The 10829-nt window shown below is 38.4% G+C and overlaps 1 protein-coding gene across 1 annotated transcript in view; it reads left to right on the forward strand.

The window, feature by feature from the left end:
* The window catches only part of MSL2 (MSL complex subunit 2), a 45229-nt gene that overhangs the window by 29140 nt on the left and 5260 nt on the right, over positions 1 to 10829 (forward strand). The window lies entirely within an intron of this gene.

Consider the following 10829-nt stretch of genomic DNA (forward strand, 5'->3'; position numbering starts at 1 on the left):
CTCAAAAGTAAGGCCTGGTGATCTACTTCCAAAAGATCGCAGCCATCGAAAACCCTATGGAGCACAGTTCTATTCTGCCACACATAGGGGGTGTCATCAGTCAGAATTAACTTGATGGCCACTGGTTTAATTCTTTTTGTGGGGGGCAGTCTCATAAATTTGAGGATTGACTTTTCGTGTCTGCAAGAAAGCTGCTGGAGTTCTTACAGGTATTCCATTGAATCTGTAGAATCCCTTTGTATAGTGTTGATAAAAGTTGGTTCTGATGTAAGTGGAATATTTCTTTAAGTTGAATCTTTGTTTTTCAGTTATTAGTGCCTTTTATTATCAGTATCTTTACAAATCTGATCTTTCAACATGAACATCTTGGAAGGATAACATCAGCAAATTATACAGTGCAACGTTGTATGTAGTATGTATTTTTAACAATAAGATGTACCAGAAAGAAAACAAAAAAGCACCATCACAAGTGCGGTTTGTTGTAACTTGAATATGTCATAAGTTGGGGACTACTGTATTATGTCTTCCAGTCCATGAATATGGAATATCCTTTCATTTATTTAGATTTTCTTTAATCTCTTTCAGTGGAGTTTTATAGTTTTCAGAATACGTGTCTTTCACCTCCCTGGTTGAATTTATTTCTAGGGATCTTATTCTTTTAGCCGCTACTGTAAAGGGGATTGTTTTCTTAATTTACTTTTCAGATTGCTCATTGCTGGTGTGGAGAAACACAGTTGATTTTTGTTTTTTGACGTCGTACCCTGCAACTTTGCTGAATTACTTTATTAGCTCTCATAGCTTTTTTGTAGATTCTTTGAGATTTTCTGTATACAGAATCATGTCATTTGCCAATAGGGTTAGTTTTACTTCTTCCTTCTCGATTTAGGTATTTTTATTTTTTTCTTACTCTGGCTAGAACTTGCAGTACAATTTTGAATATCATGTTTTTTTTAATCATGTACAGTTCATTGACAAATTTTGTCAAATGAACTAACTGTACATGTGACATTCACATTGAGTCACGATTCTGCTATCTCTGCCCATATTGTTTCTTGACCATTACTTTCTGCCCCTTAAAGTTCTCGTCTGTCCTTCAAAGTTACTGTTGTCAATTTGATCTCATACAAACCTATTGCCATTGCGTTGATTCCGACTCGTAGTGACCCTGTGGGACAGGGTAGAACTGCCCCATATGGTCTCCAAGGCTGTGATCTTTATAGAAGCAGATTGCCACACTTTGCTGCTGCAGAGCAGCTGGTGAGTTTGAATCACTGACCTTTCAGTTAGCATATGTGCGCTTAACTGCCACGCCCCCAGGGCTCCTCTGTGATTTCATGTAGGTAATTCTTTAAAAAAGCAATGCTCAAGGCAAACATTCTTTTTTTTTTTTTTTTTTTTGCTGTTTTATAGTCACTAGTTTATTCTTTACTTTGCCATATTTTTTTTTGCAGGTTAAAAAAAATTATTGCTGTTGAGAATATGCACAATAAAACATACACCAGTTCAACAGTTTCTATGTGTACAATTTAGTGACATTGATTACATTCTTCAAGTTGTGCAGTCATTCTTACCCTCTTTTTCTGAGTCATTCTTCTGCCATTAATATAAACTCACTGCCCTCTAAGGTATCCTATCTAATCTATCGAGTTGCTGTTGTCCATTTGATGCCATGTAGATAGTTCTTAAAAGAGCATAATGCTCAAAGCAGACATTTTTTACTAGTTAAGCTAAACTATTGTTTGTCTTTAGGACTTCAGGGGTTCGTCTACGTTCTATGGCTCCAGGAAGTCTGGAGTCCATGAGAATTTGAAATTCTGTTTTGTATTTCTCCCTTTTTGGTTGGGATTCTTTTATAGAATCTTTAATCAAGATGTTCAGTAATGGTAGCTGGGCACCATCCAGCTTTGGTCTCATAGCAGAGGAAGCAGTTGTTCATGGAGGCAATTAGCCATACAATCTGTATCCTCCTCCTGCTGCTGACTCTTCTTCCTCTGTTGTTCCAGGTGAATAGCGACCAATTGTGGCTTGGATGGCTGCTTGCAAGCTTTTAACACCCCAGGTGCTATGCGTGAGGTCATACAATACTTGTCCTTTTGTGATTGGCTTATCTTGCTCAGCATAATGTCTTCAAGCTCTGTCAGCACTGTAGCATGTATCAAGACTTCATTTCTCCTACTGGCCAAGTAGTATCCCATTGTATGTATGTACCACATTTTGATTATCCATTCATCTGTTGATGAACATTTAGGTTGTTTTTACTTTTTAGCTATTGTGAATGGTGCTGCAGTGAACATTGGAGTAAAAGTCTCTGTTTTAGTCTTTTGGATATATATCTGGGAGTGGGATTGCTTGGTCATATGGTAGTTCGTTTTTTTTTTTAAGGAACCACCACACTGATTTCTGCTGTACCATTTTGCATTCCCACCAGCCGTGAATAAGGGTTCCAATTTCTCCACATCCTCACCAACCTTTGTTATTTATCTTAGCCATTGTAGTGAAGTGGTATCTCATTGTGGTTTTCATTTGCATCTCTGTAGTGGCTAATGATGTTGAGCATCTTTTCATGTGTTTGGTGGCCATTTGGATATCTTCTTTGGTGACATTTATTGAAGTCCTTTGCCCACTTTAACTATAGGGTCACTGACTCGGAATCAACTTGACGGTAATGGGTTTTGAACATTTTATGATTAGGTTTTTTTTTGTTGTCAAAGTTTCATATATATATAAGTTATTAGATTTTTGTTGGATACATGGTTTCTGAAAATATTCTCCCAGTCGGTATCTTGTCTTTTCACTTTTTTGGTAAGGTCTTTTGATGAACAAAAGTTTTTAATTTTATGAGGTCCCATTTATCTATTTTGTCTTTTACTGTTTGTGCTTTTGTTATAATATTAGATAACCCATAGTTGAAAGGTAGGCCTGACAGCATTACCTCTGCTTGTTCTTCTAAGAATTTTATGGTTTTAGTTTGCACATTTAGGTCCTTAATCCATTTTGAATTTGTTTTTATATATGGTGTGAGGCATGGATCCTGTTTCATTTTTCTACTTGCGGAAATCTAATTTTCCCAGCACCATTTATTAAAGAGACTCTTCCTTTCCCCCATCGAATGGACATAGCGCTCTTGTCAAAAATCAGTTGACTGTACAAAAAAAGAACAGACTTACTGGCGTGACAGAGACTGGAGAATCCCTGACAGTATGGTCCCTGGAAACCTTTTTAACTTGGTAGTGAAATCACTCCTGAGGTTCATCCTAAAGCCAAAGATTAGACAGGCCCATAAAACAAAGCCATACTAAAGGGGCACACCATCCCCGGGGCAAGGAAGGACTAAAAGGCAGGAGGGGACAGGAAAGGTGGTAATAGGGAACCCAAGCTCTAGAAGGGAAAGTGTTGACATGTTGTGGGGTTGTTAACCAAGGTCATAAAACAATGTGTACTTAAAAAAAAAAAAAATCAGTTGATCGTAGACATGTAGGTTTATTTCTGGACTCTCAGTTCTGTTCCATTGGCCTGTGTGTCTGTTGTTACATCAGTACCAGGCTGTTTTGATTACTGTAGCTGTGTAGTCTGTTTTTAATTTTTTTATTGTGCTTTAAGTGAAAGTTTACAATTCAAGTCAGTTTCTCATACAAAAACATACGCAGATTGTTATGTGACCCTAGTTGCTTTGCCTGTATTGTGACAGCATACTTCTCCTCTCCACCCTGTATTTCCCATGTCCGTTCAGCCAGCTCCTGTCCCCCTCTGCCTTCTCATTTTGTCTCCGGATAGGAGCTGCCCACATAGTCTCATGTGTCTACTTGAGCTAAGAAGCACGCTCCCCATCAGTATCATTTTATGTCTTATAGTCCCGTCTAATCTTTCTCTGAAGAGTTGGCTTCGGGATTGGTTTTAGTTTTGGGCTAACAGAGAGAGTCCAGGGGCCATGTCCTCTGGGGTCCCTCCAGTCTCAGTCAGACCATTAAGTGTGATCTTTTTACATGAATTTGAGTTCCGCATCCCACTTTTCTCCTGCTCCATCAGAGATTCTCTGTTGTGTTCCCTGTCAGGGAAGTCATTAGTGGTAGCCAGGTACCATCTAGTTTTTGGGGTCTCAGGCTGATGGAGTATCTAGTTTATGTGGCCCTTTCTGTCTCTTGGGCTCATATTTTCCTTGTGTCCTTGTTGTTCTTCATTCTCCTTTGCTCCAGGTGGGTTGAGACCAATTGATGCATCTTAGATGGCTGCTAGCTAGCTTTTAAGACCCCACACGCCACTCACCAAAGTAGGATGCAGAACGTTTTCTTAATACACTTTTTTATGCCAGTTGATCTAGATATGCCCTGAAACCATGGTCCCCTGCCCTGCTACTCTGTCCCTCAAAGTGTTTGGTTGTATTCAGGAAACTTCTTAGCTTTTGGTTTAGTACAGTTGTGCTGACTTCCGCTGTATTGTGTGTTGTCCTTCCGTTCACCTAAAATAATTCTTGTCTACCACCTAGTTAGTGAATACCCATCTCTCTCCTTCCCCACCCTCATAACCATCAAATAATGTTTTCTTCTGTGTATAAACCTTTTCTTGAGTTCTTGTAATAGTGGTCTCATACAATATTTGTCCATTTGTGGCTGATTTCACTCAGCATAATGCCTTCCAGATTCATCCATGTTATGAGACATTTCATGGATTCATCGTTGTTCTTCATCATTGCGTAGTGTTCCGTTGTGTGAGTGTAACAATTTCTTTATTCTTCCGTTGATGGGCACCTTGGTTATTTACATCTTTTTGTTATTGTAAACAGTGCTGCAGTGAACATGGATGTGCAGATATCTATTTATGTGAGAGCTCTTATTTTTCTAGGATATATTCCAAGGAGTGGGATTGCTGGATCATATGGTAGTTCTGTTTCTAGCTTTTTAAGGAAGTGCCAAATCGATTTCTAAAGTGGTTGTACCATTCTACAGTCCCACCAGCAGTGTGTAAGTGTTCAGTCTCTCCACAACTTAACATTTATTGTTTTGTGTCTTTTGGATTAATGCTATCCTTGTTGGGGTGAGATGGTATCTCATTGTAGTTTCAATTTGCATTTCTCTAACGGGTAATGATGGTGAGCATTTCGTCATGTATCCCTTAGCCTCCTGAATGTTGTCGTTGGAGAAGTGCCTGTTCATATCCTTTGCCGATTTTTTAGCTGGGTTATTTGTCTTTTTGTCGTTGAGGTTTTGCAGTATCTTGTAGATTTTAGAGATTAGATACTGATCAGATTTGTCGTAGCCAAAATTTTTTTCCCAGTCTGTATATTGTCTTTTTACTTTTTTGGTGAAGTCTTTGGATGAGCATTTAAGTGTTTGATTTTTAGGAGCTCCCAGTTATCTAGTTTCTCTTCTGGTGTTTGTGCATTGTTAGTAATGTTTTGTATACTGTTTATGTCATTTATTAGGGTTCGTAGTGTTGTCCGTATTTTTTCTTTATCATTTTAGATTTTGTGTTTGGGTCTTAGATCCATTTTGAGTTAATTTTTGTGCATGGTGTGAGGACCGGTCTTGTTTCATGTTTTTTTTTTTTTTGCGGATGGAGATCCAGTTATGCCAGCACCATTTGTTAAAGAGACTGACTTTTCCCCAATTAATGGACTTTGGGCCTTTGTCAAATATCAGCTGCTCATAAGTGGATGAATTTACGTCTGGATTCTCAATAATAAGTTCTAAAATCAGGTAGTTTGAGGCCTACTTTGTTCTTCTTCAGCAATGCTTTACTTATCTCGGGCCTATTCCCTTTCCTTATGAAGCTGGCGATTTGTTTCTCCATTTCATTAAAAAATGCCATTGAAATTTGGATCGGGATTGCATTGTATCTATAGATTGCTTTGGGTAGAAGACATTTTTACAATGTTGAGTCTTCCTATCCATGAACAAGGTATGTTTTCCACTTATGTGGGTCTCTTGTAGTTTTCCTTGTATAGGTCTGGTTAGATTTATTCCTAAGTATTTTATCTTTTTGGGGGCTGCTGTAAATGGTATTAATTTGGTGATTTCCTCTTCGATGTTCTCTTTGGTGGTGTAGCGGAATCCAACTGATTTTTGTATGTGTATTTTGTATGTGTATTACGTAGTTTTCTTGTGGATCTTCAGGGTTTTCTGTGTGTAAGATCACACACAGGAAAGCGTGTCCCTGTTCTTTAGAGTGCATAGGTGGGTGGGTTTTGCAGCCAGATCATAGGCATCCAGTGCTGTTGGCTGTAAGGACTGGGAGGTACCACTTATCCTTGGACCTCTGTCATGGAAGGCTAGGTGGCATGGGTAGAGCCACCAATCCTCAGGCCCCCGATGTGGGTAAATGAGGACCGTGCATAATAGGCAGAGCTGTGTCAAACATCAGGAGCCTGCCTCTTCACCATATAGCTGAAACAGTTGAGGTTAGACTTCAGGTATATACCCTGTTGTACTGTGATGATGACGGCCTATGCTGTTGAGATGGGCCCACACAGGTCTATGCAGGGATGAAAGGCATTCAAAGTCTGTGGACCCCTTATGCCTCTGTCTAGGCAAAGAAGCTGCTTCTGCCGAGTTCCCGGCTTAGGGGAGCCGGCAGATTATTTTCTCCCTGTTTGTTAATTTTTTTTCCTTCCCCAAGGGCAGGAGAATGGCTCAGGGTGTGTGACAGGTCCTACTTCGGGCCCAGGGAAAGTGGCTATTGCTGAAGTTGGCTGGGGACCCAGTGCAGAGCAGGGAGGGGTCAGGGAAATGGGAGAGAGTTTTTTCCAAAAGGGGTAGTTTTTGGTCCATGGGGTAGACTAGACACATGTATTTATCTTTTGCGAGAATGCTGCTTTTCGCTGATTACGGAGGCATGAGTGGACTCTTTGCTGCTTGGTTTCTCCCTATGTGGAAAACTCATCCCGAATGCTACTGCTTGTGTCACTGTGCTTTTGCCAGCGGATCTGGCCTGTGCGGTGCTGGTTCCCACCAGGTCAGGTCTGGCAACTCCTTGCTGCTTCTGAACTATGTCTCCTTCCCCCTGCCGCTCAGTTTGATTCTTTAGTTTGCCTGTGATGTTCACGGCTCCTAGATTGTCATATATAATTGATTCATTTGTTTTTTCCAGGTCTTTGTTGTAAGAGGGACCACAGGAGATGTCTGACTACTCTGCTATCTTGGCCTGCCTCCTGTATGAAACAAAAAAAAACTCATTGCCATCGAATCGATTCCAACTCATAGCGACCCTATAGGACGGCGTAGAACTGCCTCATAGAATTTCCAAGTAGTGCTTGGTGCATTCAAACTGCAGACCTTTTGGTTAGCAGCTGTAGCACTTAACCACTACGCCACCAGGGTTTCCAGCCTCCTATATATAGTATGTTTTTAAAACCAGATTGCGATTTGTTTTTGTATTTCTGTAAAGAAAGCTGTTGGAATTTTGATCGGGATTGCATTGTATCTGTAGATTGCTTTGGATAGTGTTGACATCTTAACAATATAAGTATTTTAATCTATGCATATGGAATGTCTTTCCATTTATTTGTCATCTTTAATCTCTTTCAGCAGTGTTTTATAGTTTTCATTGTATAAGTCCTTCATGTCTGTGGTTACATTTATTCCTAAGTATTTTATTGTCTTAGATGCTGTCGTAAATGGAATTGTTCCCCTAATTTGTCTTCTAGGTTTCTCATTGCTGATTCATAGGAATCCAGCTGATGTTGTTTGTTGCCTGTACCCTGCAACTTTGCTGAATTTCTCTATTAGCTCTAGAAGTTTTCTTGTGGACTTTACTGATTTTCTGTATGTAGTATAATATCACCCTTTCCAGTCAGAAGGCAAACATCATTAATTGAGCTGAACTGCTTTTAAAGATGACTTTTTAGGACAATTTTGCTTCCAGGTTTAAAAGTTGTTTCCAGGCATTGGATTTGGGGATTCCTCCAGTTGCAGTGTATCTGGTAAATCTGGTTTTCCCGTAAGAATATGAGGTTCTCTTCCACAGTTTTCCTCCTTTTGATCAAGATCCATCTATTGGGTCCCTGATCAAAATGTTCAGTAATTGTAGCCAGTCACCACCCATTTCTTCTGGTCTCATGGAAAAGGAAGGAAGTAGTTCATTGAGGTAGTCAGGACCTGCTGACCGTTTCCTTCTTGGATTCTTGGGTCTCCTCCTCCCTCTGTTGCTCCAGGCCAGTATTGTTGTAGCTTGGATGACCTGTTCTTAAGAGGAAAGCTCTCGGTCTTTCTCTGTTGAATAGAATGTTAGCTGTGGATTTTTCATAGATGCCTTTTATTAGATGAAGGAATTTTCCTTCTGTTCTTAGTTTCCTGAGTGTTTTTATTACGAAAGGGTGTTTGATTTTGTTAAATGCCTCTTCTGTGTCCATTGAGATTATCATGTTTCTTTTTATTTGTTCTATTAATGTGGGGTATTTCAAGGACTGATTTTCTAATGCTGAATCACCCTTGCATTCCTGGAATAAATCTCACTTGGTTATGGTGTCTAATCCTTTTAATATGGTATTAGATTCAGTTTGATAGTACTGTTGAAGATTTTTGTATCTATATTCATAAGGGATAGTAGTTTTCTTGTGGTGTCTTTGTCTGGCTTTGATAATCAGGGCATTGCTGGCCTCGTAGAATGAGTTAGGAAATGTTCCCTCTTCTGTTTTTGGAAGAGTTTGAGAAAGATTGGCATTTTTATAGTCTTTAAATGTTTGGTAAAATTGCCCAGTGAAGCCATCTGGTCCTGGACTTTTCTCTTTTTGGATGGTTTTTGACTAGATTCAGTCTCTTCACTTGCTATGCGTCTGTTGATGTCTTTTATTTCTTTTTGAGTCAGTGTTTATATGTGTTATGGATTGAATTGTGTCCCTCCAAAATGTATGTCAACTTGGCTAGTCCATGTTTCCCAGTATTGTGTGATTTTCCACCATTTTGTCATTGGATGCCATTTTTCTATGTGTTGTAAATTCTACCTCTGTGATGTTAATGAGGTGGGATCAGTGGCAGCTATGTTAACGAAGCAGGACTCAAATCTACAAGATGGGGTTGTGTCTTACCTCAGTCTCTTTTGAGATATAAAAAAGAGAAGCCAGCAGAGAGACATGGGGGCTCATGCCACCAAGAAACAAGAGCCAGGAGACTAGACTGTCCTTTGGACTCAGGGTCCCTGCGCTGGGCTTAGTTTGCTTGATTTTTCTAGTTCTTCCAGTTGTAAAATTAGATTCTTGATTTGATTTCTTTCTTTCCTTCTGAGCACTACCTTTATTGCATCTCATAAGTTTTGGTATGTTGTGCTTTCATTTTCATTAACGTCTGTGTATTTTCTGATTTTTTTTGTGGTAGATTGTTGTTCTTAGTTCATTTTTGTTGTTTTTGAGAATATACATAGTAGAACATAAACCAGTTCAGTAGTTTACTCAGGTACAATTCAGTGAAGTTGATTACACTCTTCAAGTTGTATTTTCTGATTGCTTTCTTGATTTTTTTCCTTGACCCATTGGTTCATTTCAACATAGTTGCGCGTTTTTCAGTTTTCCTTTTGTTACTAATTTCTAGTTTCACTCGATTGTGGTTGTAGGAGGATACTTTGTATGATTTTAGTCTTTTTAAATTTATTGAGAGTTGTTTTGTCACCTGGCATATGGCCTGTCCTGGAGGGTGATCCATATGCACTGGAGAAGAAGGTATATTATGCTTTTAATGGGTAGTCTTTATATGTGTGTTTGGTTTATAGTGTTGTTCATATTCTTAATTTCCTTATTGATCTTTTTTTTTTTGGATCTTCTCTCCACTATCGAAAGTGCTGTATTGAATTTTCCAACTATCATTGTGTTGTCTGTTTCACCCTTCAATTCTTTTAGTATTGGCTTCATATATTTTGGGGCTCTGATGTTTGGTGCATCTGTAGTTATAATTGTTATATATATATTTTTTTGATGAATTGACCTTTATATCTTTATCTAATGCCTTTGTCTCTTACAATAGATCTTGGTTTTAAGTTTGTCTGATCTTATATTTCTTAAATTTATTTTTAGTGTTTTCTTTTTTGATACTATTGTGAATGGAATTTTAAAAATTTCAATTTCTGGTATTGTTAATTTACAGAAATAGTTTTTTTTTTTTTTTTAATATTGAGCTTGTTCCTGGGACTTTGGTAAATTCCTTTATTAGTTCTCATAGGGTTTTGTGTATTGTATGTATTTCTTAGGATTTTGTATATATTGGGTCATGTAATCTGTTACTAAAAAAGTTGTACTTCTTTTCAACCTGAGTAAATTTTTTTTTCTTTGACCTTATTGCACTAGTTAGAACCTTTCGTACAATGTTGAATAGAAAATGGTGGAAACTGGCATACACTTCCTTGTTCCTGAACTTTGAGGGAAAAAGAGGGGAATGTTCAGTGTGTCAGCATTAAGTATGGTTGGATGTAGATGCCTGCTTTCAGGTTGGAGAAGTTTCTATTTCTCTTGTCTTGAGATACTTATTTTTTACTGTAAGTTTGTGTTGGATTATGTTTCTGGGTTCTGTTAAATGTTTTGGTAAGGATTTTTGTGTGTATGTTCATGAAGGTTTGGTCTGTGTTTTCTTGTGTCTGGCCTTGGCGTCAGGGTTAAAACTGGCCTTAATATAGTGAATTTTCTCCTCATCAATTTTAGGTTATTAATTTCTTTTTAAATTTGTTGTTAGACTATTCAGGTCTTCAGATTTTTTCTTGAGTCAGTTTTGGTAATTTGTGTTTTTCTAGAAATTCATCCATTTCATTTAAGCTTCAAGTTGTTCGTAGTATTTTCTTCTAACACTTTAAATTTCTGTAGGGTACTGGTGATGTCCTGACCTCTTCATTCCTGATTTTGGTAATTTGTATCT

The sequence above is a fragment of the Elephas maximus genome, chromosome 26, assembly GCF_024166365.1.
Source record: "Elephas maximus indicus isolate mEleMax1 chromosome 26, mEleMax1 primary haplotype, whole genome shotgun sequence".
Taxonomy (NCBI): domain Eukaryota; kingdom Metazoa; phylum Chordata; class Mammalia; order Proboscidea; family Elephantidae; genus Elephas; species Elephas maximus.